Below are 10587 nucleotides of genomic sequence, written 5' to 3'. Positions count from 1 at the left end.
TCCAAAACTGTGAGAGGCTGGCACTACTTAAATCATTCGCACTGATTGCATTTACACTCACTCTGGACAATGTATTTTACTATAATTATTACCACTCCTGTTCCATGACACCTTTATGATTTAACCACTCGCATCCTAATCCCAGACCTTTCCTTGTGTTCTTCTCCCAGCCCCTTTTGACGTCATACAACCCACCACGTCTACCCACCTTCAGTTCTGAAGAGTCATATTCAATTAGAGAATTCAATCTCTCTCCATCGATGCTGCTGTTGTTGTGGAACTCTACTGGAATTTTGTTGTGGAAAACCCTCAATAAGGGCACTGTGTGGAAGAGAGGCTGCCCCAAGATTCTCCAATGTTGCACTGGAAACTATGGCACAGCAGGTGGAAAGGAGAGAACAGCCAGGGGGCCAAGGAGACCCTCCAGACAAATAGTCGAAAGGCAGTGGGAACTGGGAGCCAGAAATTGAACCCTGAGGTTCTGGATCAGAAGCTCACAGAGGTCGAGGAGAGATGCCATTTCCCACTAACTGGTCAATCACTCGCCTATGAACAATCTCTACAATCATAACTCTTGTCTAATATTAAATAAAAATAGGAAATATTGGAAATATTCAGCCATTCTAGCAGCATCTGTGGAGAGAGAAAAACAGAGTTAACATTTCAGATCGATGACCTGACACTAAAATTTATCCACCATTCAAATTTTGCATCACATCTGACAGCTTGCATGCACTGCCAGCTATTCAAAAATGACAGCCACATCAAACAAACACAATGAACCACAGAACAGACAGACCTCCCTCCCTCTCTCATGTAGGACAAGGCAGGACCAGAGGCAGGAAGAGTGAACGGGTAGGAGAAAAGGGTTCATGTTCTTCTCCCAATGGAGGGGCTGGTTCACACCATCATTGGAGTGGCCATCACTGAGACTGTGGCCAGGGCATGGCTGAAACCATGGAAGGTGACAGAACTCTCCTAATTAACCATCCATCTCACAGCCCACTTTCCCCTCATCCCACAATCTCATGTGATTTACAGAGTACAGATAGTCTGAACATGCACCTCATCCTTTACTCCTCACCCATTCCCTCAGCCACGTGGTCACCATGACCTTAACATAGAACATAGAACATAGAACAATACAGTGCAGTACAGGCCCTTTGGCCCATGATGTTGCACCGACATGGGAAGTCAAAAACTAAAGGCCATCTAACCTACACTATGCCATTATCATCCATATGCTTATCCAATAAACTTTTAAATGCCCTCAATGTTGGCGAGTTCACTACTGTTGCAGGTAGGGCATTCCACGGCCTCACCACTCTTTGCGTAAAAAACCTACCTCTGACGTCTGTCCTATATCTATTACCCCTCAATTTAAGGCTTTGTCCCCTCGTGCTAGCCACCTCCATCCGCGGGAGAAGGCTCTCACTGTCCACCCTATCTAACCCTCTGATCATTTTGTATGCCTCTATTAAGTCACCTCTTAACCTTCTTCTCTCTAACGAAAACAACCTAAAGTCCATCAGCCTTCCCTCATAAGATTTTCCCTCCATACCAGGCAGCATCCTGGTAAATCTCCTCTGCACCCGTTCCAAAGCTTCCACGTCCTTCCTATAATGAGGCGACCAGAACTGTACACAATACTCCAAATGCGGCCGTACTAGAGTTTTGTACAACTGCAACATGACCTCATGGCTCCGGAACTCAATCCCTCTACCAATAAAGGCCAACACACCATAGGCCTTCTTCACAACCCTATCAACCTGGGTGGCAACTTTCAGGGATCTATGTACATGGACACCGAGATCCCTCTGCTCATCCACACTGCCAAGAATTTTACCATTAGCCAAATATTCCGCATTCCTGTTTTTCTTTCCAAAGTGAATCACCTCACACTTCTCTACATTGAACTCCATTTGCCACCTCTCAGCCCAGCTCTGCAGCTTATCTATGTCCCTCTGTAACCTGCAACATCCTTCCACACTGTCTACAACTCCACCGACTTTAGTGTCGTCTGCAAATTTACTCACCCAACCTTCTGTGCCCTCCTCTAGGTCATTTATAAAAATGACAAACAGCAATGGCCCCAGAACAGATCCTTGTGGTACGCCACTCGTAACTGAACTCCATTTTGAACATTTGCCATCAACCACAACCCTCTGTCTTCTTTCAACTAGCCAATTTCTGATCCACATCTCTAAATCACCCTCAATCCCCAGCCTCCGTATTTTCTGCAATAGCCGACCGTGGGGAACCTTATCAAACGCTTTACTGAAATCCATATACACCACATCAACTGCTCTACCCTCATCTACCTGTTCAGTCACCTTCTCAAAGAACTCGATAAGGTTTGTGAGGCATGACCTACCCTTCACAAAACCATGCTGACTATCCCTAATCATATTATTCCTATCTAGATGATTATAAATCGTATCTCTTATAATCCTCTCCAAGAATTTACCCACAACAGACGTGAGGCTCACCGGCCTATTTTTACCGGGGTTATCTCTACTCCCCTTCTTGAACAAAGGGACCACATTTGCTATCCTCCAGTCCTCTGGCACTATTCCTGTAGCCAATGATGACATAAAAATCAAAGCCAAAGGCTCAGCAATCTCTTCCCTGGCTTCCCAGAGAATCCTAGGATAAATCCCATCAGGCCCCGGGGACTTATCTATTTTCACCTTGTCCAGAATTGCCAACACTTCTTCCCTACGCACCTCAATGCCATCTATTCTAATAGCCTGGGTCTCAGCATTCTCCTCCACAACATTATCTTTCTCCTGAGTGAATACTGACGAAAAGTATTCATTTACTATCTCGCTTATCTCCTCAGCCTCCACACACAACTTCCCACCACTGTCCTTGACTGGCCCTACTCTTACCCTAGTCATTCTTTTATTCCTGACATACCTATAGAAAGCTTTTGGGTTTTCCTTGATCCCACCTGCCAAAGACTTCTCATGTCCCCTCCTTGCTCGTCTTAGCTCTCTCTTTAGATCCTTCCTCGCTTCCTTGTAACTATCAAGCGCCCCAACTGAAACTTCACGCCGCATCTTCACATAGGCCTCCTTCTTCCTCTTAACAAGAGATTCCACTTATTTGGTAAACCACGGTTCCCTCGCTCTACCCCTTCCTCCCTGCCTGACTGGTACGTACTTATCAAGAACACGCAATAGCTATTCCTTGAACAAGCTCCACATATCCAGTGTGCCCAACCCTTGCAGCCTACTTCTCCAACCTACACATCCTAAGTCATGTCTAATGGCATCATAATTGCCCTTCCCCCAGTTATAACTCTTGCCCTGCGGGGTATACTTATCCCTTTCCATCACTAACATAAAGGTCACCGAATTGTGGTCACTGTTTCCAAAGTGCTCACCTACCTCCAGATCTAACACCTGGCCTGGTTCATTACCCAAAACCAAATCCAATGTGGCCTCGCCTCCTGTTGGTCTGTCAACATATTGTGTCAGGAAACCCTCCTGCACACATTGTACAAAGAACGACCCATGTAATGTACTCGAACTATATCTTTTCCAGTCAATATTTGGAAAGTTAAAGTCTCCCATAACAACTACCCTGTTACTTTCGCTCTTTTCCAGAATCATCTTCGCCATCCTTTCCTCTACACCCCTAGAACTATTAGGTGGCCTATAGAAAACTCCCAACAGGGTGACCTCTCCTTTCCTGTTTCTAACCTCAGCCCATACTACCTCAGAAGAAGAGTCCCCATCTAGCATCCTTTCCGCCACCGTAATACTGTCCTTGACTAGCAGCGCCACACCTCCCCCTCTTTTGCCCCCTTCTCTGAGCTTACTAAAACACCTAAACCCCGGAACCTGCAACAACCATTCCTGTCCCTGCTCTATCCATGTCTCTGAAATGGCCACAACATCGAAGTCCCAGGTACCAACCCATGCTGCCAGTTCCCCTACCTTATTTTGTATACTCCTGGCATTGAAGTAGACACACTTCAAACCACCTACTTGAACACTGGCACCCTCCTGCGAAGTCAAATCTGTGCTCCTGACCGCTATACTCTCAATCTCCCGTACCCCAAAACTACAATCCAGGTTCCCATGCCCCTGCTGAATTAGTTTAAACCCCCCCAAAGAGCACTAACAAATCTCCCCCCCAGGATATTGGTGCCCCTCAGGTTCAGATGTAGACCATCCTGTCTATAGAGGTCCCACCTTCCCCAGAAAGAGCTCCAGTTATCCAGAAATCTGAATCCCTCCCGCCTGCACCATCCCTGTAGCCACGTGTTTAATTGCTCTCTCTCCATATTCCTCGTCTCACTATCACGTGGCACGGGCAACAACCCAGAGATAACAACTCTGTTTGTTCTCGCTCTGAGCTTCCATCCTAGCTCCCCAAAGGCCTGCCTGACATCCTTGTCCCCTTTCCTACCTATGTCGTTAGTGCCAATGTGGACTACGACTTGGGGCTGCTCCCCCTCCCCCTTAAGAACCTGGGAAACACGATCCGAGACATCACGTACCCTTGCACCTGGGAGGCAACATACCAAACGTGAGTCTCTCTCGCTCCCACAAAATCTCCTATCTGTGGCCCTGACTATTGAGTCCCCAATTACTAATGTTCTACTCCTTTCCCCCCTTCCCTTCTGAGCAACAGGGACAGACTCCGTGCCAGAGGCCCGTACCCCATGGCTTACCCCTGGTAAGTCCCCCCCCCCCCCACCAGTATCCAAAACGGTATACTTGTTACTCAGGGGAACGACCGCAGGGGGTCCCTGCACTGACTGCTTCTTCCCAGTTCCTCTTACAGTTACCCATCTATCTCCAGTCTTTGGTGTAACTACTTCCCTGAAGGTCCTATCTATGACCCCCCTCTGCCTCCCGAATGATCTGAAGTTCATCCAGCTCAAGCTCCAGGTCCCTAACACGGTTTTTGAGGAGCTGGATTTGGGTGCACTTCCCACAGATGAAATCAGCAAGGACACTGATGGCGTCCCTCACCTCAAACATTCTGCAGGAGGAACATTGTGCTGCCGTCCCTGACATCACCTCTAGATTAAAAAAAAACAAGAAAAATAAAAGAAAAAGAAAGGAAGAGCTTACCTGATATTCCCTCAAGCCCTGCTCCCGCTGAAAGGTAAGCAAATTTAAAGGCACTCACTCACCTTCACGACAAGCCCCTGCTCCCGCTTCCCAACAACCGTGGGTCTTTTTTGGGTAGAGGAGGAGGTAGGGTGGGAAACACTGATGAAGTGTTTCGGGTTTAACTGTCACTTGACAACAGCCTTCCACAAACCACCTTCAAATTAGGCTGACCGCACTGCACGTATGCAAATTTCCCCAGAACAGCTGATCAGTAGCTCTGCTCTGCTGCCCTCTGCTGGATAACCTTCTTCAACTTGTCAGGCAGTGATGGAAGTGCAACAGGGCACGGATTGTTTTGTAATATAAATTTAGAGTACTCAATTCTTTTTTTTTCCACAATTAAGGGGCAATTTGGCCTGGCCAATTCATCTACCCTGCACATCTTTTTGGGTTGTGGGGGTGAGCAGACAGGGAAAGAATGTGCAAACTCCACATGGACAGTGACCCGAGGCCGGGATCGAGCTCTGGTCCTCAGCGCTGTGAGGCAGCAGTGCTAATGACTGCACCACTGTGCTGCCCACAAGGCACTGATGATGAAAATATGCTGTCACTCAATTTCACACTCATAGCCCCCAGCTCATACTTTAGAGGGTAATATGGAGGTGGGATTTACCTTAGAACATAGAACAGTACAGCACAGAACAGGCCCTTCGGCCCTCGATGTTGTGCCGAGCCATGATCACCCTACTCAAACCCACGTATCCACCCTATACCCGTAACCCAACAACCCCCCCCCCCCTTAACCTTACTCTTTAGGACACTACGGGCAATTTAGCATGGCCAAGCTACCTAACCCGCACATCTTTGGACTGTGGGAGGAAACCGGAGCACCCGGAGGAAACCCACCCACACACGGGGAGGACGTGCAGACTCCGCACAGACAGTGACCCAGCCGGGTATCGAACCTGGGACCCTGGAGCTGTGAAGCATTTATGCTAACCACCATGCTACCGTGCTGCCCTGAGATGACAAGAGCTATCTGCAGCCAAGGGAGGAACATAGAACATAGAACAGTACAGCGCAGAACAGGCCCTTCGGCCCTCAATGTTGTGCCGAGCCACGATCACCCTACTCAAACCCACGTATCCACCCTATACCCGTAACCCAACAACCCCCCCTTAACCTTACTTTTATTAGGACACTGCGGGCAATTTAGCATGGCCAATCCACCTAACCCGCACATCTTTGGACTGTGGGAGGAAACCGGAGCACCCGGAGGAAACCCACGCACACAGGGGGAGGACGTGCAGACTCCACACAGACAGTGACCCAGCCGGGAATCGAACCTGGGACCCTGGAGCTGTGAAGCATTTATGCTAACCACCATGCTACCCTGCTGCCCCGGAAGGATGGTTGATGTAGGTACCAGCACACCAAAAGGTGAAAATGCACTTAAGATCCAAAGCAGAAAGCTCAGATGAGCTCTTTGATGGGGCAGGCAACGGAATAAGACTGACGGGGAAGCACAAGGTAAAGCTTGATAGGCAGAAAGCTTGAAGCCAATGACAAAGAAAAAGGAAGGGACCAACACTAACATGGCACAGGGTTTTGTGCACACCTTGGAGCCCATTGTTTCCAGCATGGAAATAGCAGCCAGTTCCATTATCACACCGATGTAGCCCCAATGGTCACGGTCTCAGCTTTCATTGAAGCACAAGCATTAAGCCACCCATCGTCTGTGCCTGAAGTGGAAACTCAAACTTGAGTCACACAAGTTTCACTTGCTGCCATCACAACTGCCGATACCAGTAGTCAAAGGGCCTCATCGAGGGTCACAGATTACAGGCCTGCTGAGCTGAGGCGGTGGGCCAAGGTGGTACCAGTCATGCTGTAAAGCACAAACCATATGTCCTCTCTCAGGATGACAACATTTGTCCTCCACCCGTGCCACTCTGCCAGTGCCGCTGCAGTTGCTTGTCAATCAGCCAATCGGCCTGCCCAGATTGCTGTCTAACATGCCGAGATGATTCAGTGTGAGATCTGCGCAGCATGGTAGCACAGTGGTTAGCACTGCTGCCTCACAATGCCAAAGACACAAGTTTGATTCCGACCTCGGATGACTGTCTTCATGGAGGTTGCACATTCTTCCCGTGTCTGCATGGGTTTCCACCGGGTGCTCTAGTTTTTTCCCACAGAAGAAAGATGTGCAGGTTAGGTAGATTGGCTATGCCACATTGCCCTTAGATGGTGTTACAGGAATAGGGTAGTGGATTGGACCTGGGTAGGGCGTTCTTTCAGAGGGTCAGTGCAGACTCAATGGGCTGAATGGCCTCCTTCTGCACTGTATTGATTCTATAATCTAGGCCTGTGGAGCATGAGATGCTTGAAGATAGTCTGCAAGGCCATCTGCAGACTCCCCCCACTGAAAGTCACCTGCTTTTCACCAGATACCCTGCTGCCACTGGAATAGCATTGTGTAGGAGCATGAGGACAGGTTAAAGCATGATGACCAACGACAAGGGTGAGTAGTTGATTTTTGTGTGGAATATTTCATGGTTTTATTTATAAGTTTATTTTGGTGAATATTTATTTTGGTGACTTTTATTTTTGCATTGTGGCCAGGCAGAAGTTGTGATGTTCAGCGATAGAGCGAAGGGAAGAAATGGGACAGAGGAATTGGAGCAGTGGTTGACTGATGGACGAGTTCCTCGTGGATAGCCATTCCATATAGGGAAAGTCTATGTTGCCTCTTCCCTCCCTCGCACCTATTCGCTGCTCACCTTTTCGCTGGTGTCCACATATTAGCAATGTTGTGCAGATCACCAAAGTTTGACACTCAGTCTATAAAGGATGACAGGTTCATCCGGATAGCAATGGCATTGTTTCAGCTGACCAACGGTCTACCCGATCACATTTTGTATGGCTACATGGCTTTCATTTGATACTTACCTGCGTGTGGGTTGTACACTGGTACCACCAGTGGGCAGTCCCATGCCCAGTAGATAACCTCAGAAATAATGATGGATTACTGCATCACAAAAACATCATGAATGTTTCCAGGATGCTGGGCATTGACCTACATGGCCACACACCAGATGGACACCGCGGAAGTGAACTCCTTTACAGTTGTGACTCAGACTTAACATATGGCACCTGCAAAACAGTGAGTGGGCACCTCAAATTATGCTGCATCACGGAGAAGCTTGCATTTGTATCAAAGCCATATGCTCACTCTACTTGCTCCTCTCTAAATAGGGAACTTCAGTGATCTCCCTTGCGCAGCAGAAGACAGCAAACTACAAGATGTTAAAAATATCACCAGCTCTCGCCTAGAAGGAGCAAGGTGCATAAACGTTCATCACCACAGTCAGATTCACAGTCACTGACCATGTGATCCTTGCCCTGATCTGAGGTTGCAGTTGTGGCTGCAGCCGACAGCAGATTTCCTTAATGAAGTGGAGACATCCGACACATTGGCCGGGACTTTCTGTCCCACTTTTAGTGAGCGGAAAGCTGGGGGGGTGGAGAATCCAATGGAAATCCCCAAACGATTTTTACGCCGGTTAGATTTCCATTGATTGTCCCCACCTCCTGCCTTTGATGTAATGGTGTTCCCGCCATAAAAGGTTGAGAATTACATACCATACATTTACATCTCATTTGTTCCCACTGTATTATCCACCCATTTTAGGAATTCCGTCACGTCAGCAGGATTAGAACCAGTCTGCGCCAATGGAAACCTGGGGAACAGTGCCCGATGTGGGGCACACAAGCAGCTACAGGCTTTTCAGGGCTTAGGATCATGCCTGGGCAGTGCCCAAGTATGGCCCCATCACCGAGTCTATCTATATCCATCTGCAAAATCTTTATCTCCTCTTCACTGCTGGCCTTCCCACCTATTTTAATATCATCCACAAATTTTGCTATGGTAAACTCTGTCCCTGCTCGCAAATCATTCATGTAGATAGTAAACAGTTGTTAATAATAATCTTTATTTCTAATTATCTTTATTGTCACAAGTCGGCATGCAATAACATTGCAATGAAGTTACTGTGAAAAGCCCCGAGTCGCCACACTCTGGCGCCTGTGTTCGGGTACACTGAGGGAGAATTCAGAATGTCCAGATTATCTAACAGCACGTCTTTTCGGACTTCTGGGAGGAAACCAGAGCACCCGGAGTAAAACCACGCAGACATGGGGAGAACGTGCAGACTCTGCATAGATAGTGACCCAAACTGGGAATCGACGCCCTGTATGACATCGCGGACCGGTACATCCAGTTCCCTGTGGACCACACTCACCAGGATGCCCGCGTAGCGGGTTTTGCCGCTGTTGCCCTGACACACATGGTGCAGGGGGCGATCGATGGAGTGCACATCGCCATGCAGCCCACCTCAGAGGAAAGGGCCATGTGCCTGAACAGGAAGGGCACATATTCAATGAACGTGCAGGTGGTCAGTGACCACAGGATGACGATTCTGCACGTCTGCGCCAGGTACCCTGGCAGTGTGCATGACTCCTTTATACAGTCCCAATCGTTCATCTACGACATGTTTGAGGGACACCCCACCCACCCCCCCCTGGTTGCTGGGGGACAGGGGTTATCCGTTGCGGTCGTGGCTGATGCGCCTATACGGAGGCCACAGACCGAGTCGGAGCGCCGCAACAATGATGCCCAATGTGCCTGGGCCAATCTGGGGGGCCCTCCAGTACCCGTCGGAGAGGGTCGGCCCATTGTCATGGTCTGCTGCATCCTACACAACATAGCCCAGCAGAGGGCCGATGTGCTGGAGGAGGAGGAGGTGGACGGTCAGGATGAGGGGAGCTCTTCTCCAGATGAGGGGGATGGCGAGGGGAAAGCAGATGCACGGGACATGGGGGATGGACGGCAACAGGAGGCTGCCCAGCGCCGCCGGCTGGGCCAGCAGGCACGGGTATCGCTGAACATTTTAGCGACCACGGTGGGGGTCAGTAGTAATGGGCATAGGCACAGACAGCAGAGTTCGGCACCTCCCCCACCACCGACCACCCTCACCTCCCCCACCACCATATCACCCTCACCTCCCCCACCACCACATCAGCCGCATGCATACCACCCCTCCATGACACATTCACCTGCGGCACAATGGAATGGGGGCACACAGTTGATGGTGTAAGCAGGTCTGGTACAAGGCATGGAGGATGATGACAGTCCACCCTGCAATGGGCTCCGAGCTATACATCGTTCGACAATGTCTGACTCATGGCCAAATCAAGACCATCCACCTGGGTGGACCTTGCACCAGAGAAGGCATTCCATGGCCCTGTCGTATGGCTAGAGGCGGGTTGGCGTGGGAGAACCGTGAGCGACCACGGTGCGGGTCAGTAGTGATGAGCATAGGCACAGACAGCAGAGTTCAGCACCTCCCCCACCACCGACCAACCTCACCTCCCCCATTACACAGGTCCACGTGCACACATAGCCCCAGGCTTTGCAAACTCAGTCCCATGCCCGACACTGTCGCCACCATTGTCT

The sequence above is a fragment of the Scyliorhinus canicula genome, chromosome 13, assembly GCF_902713615.1.
Source record: "Scyliorhinus canicula chromosome 13, sScyCan1.1, whole genome shotgun sequence".
Lineage (NCBI taxonomy): Eukaryota > Metazoa > Chordata > Chondrichthyes > Carcharhiniformes > Scyliorhinidae > Scyliorhinus > Scyliorhinus canicula.
This window is presented reverse-complemented; position numbering follows the sequence as displayed.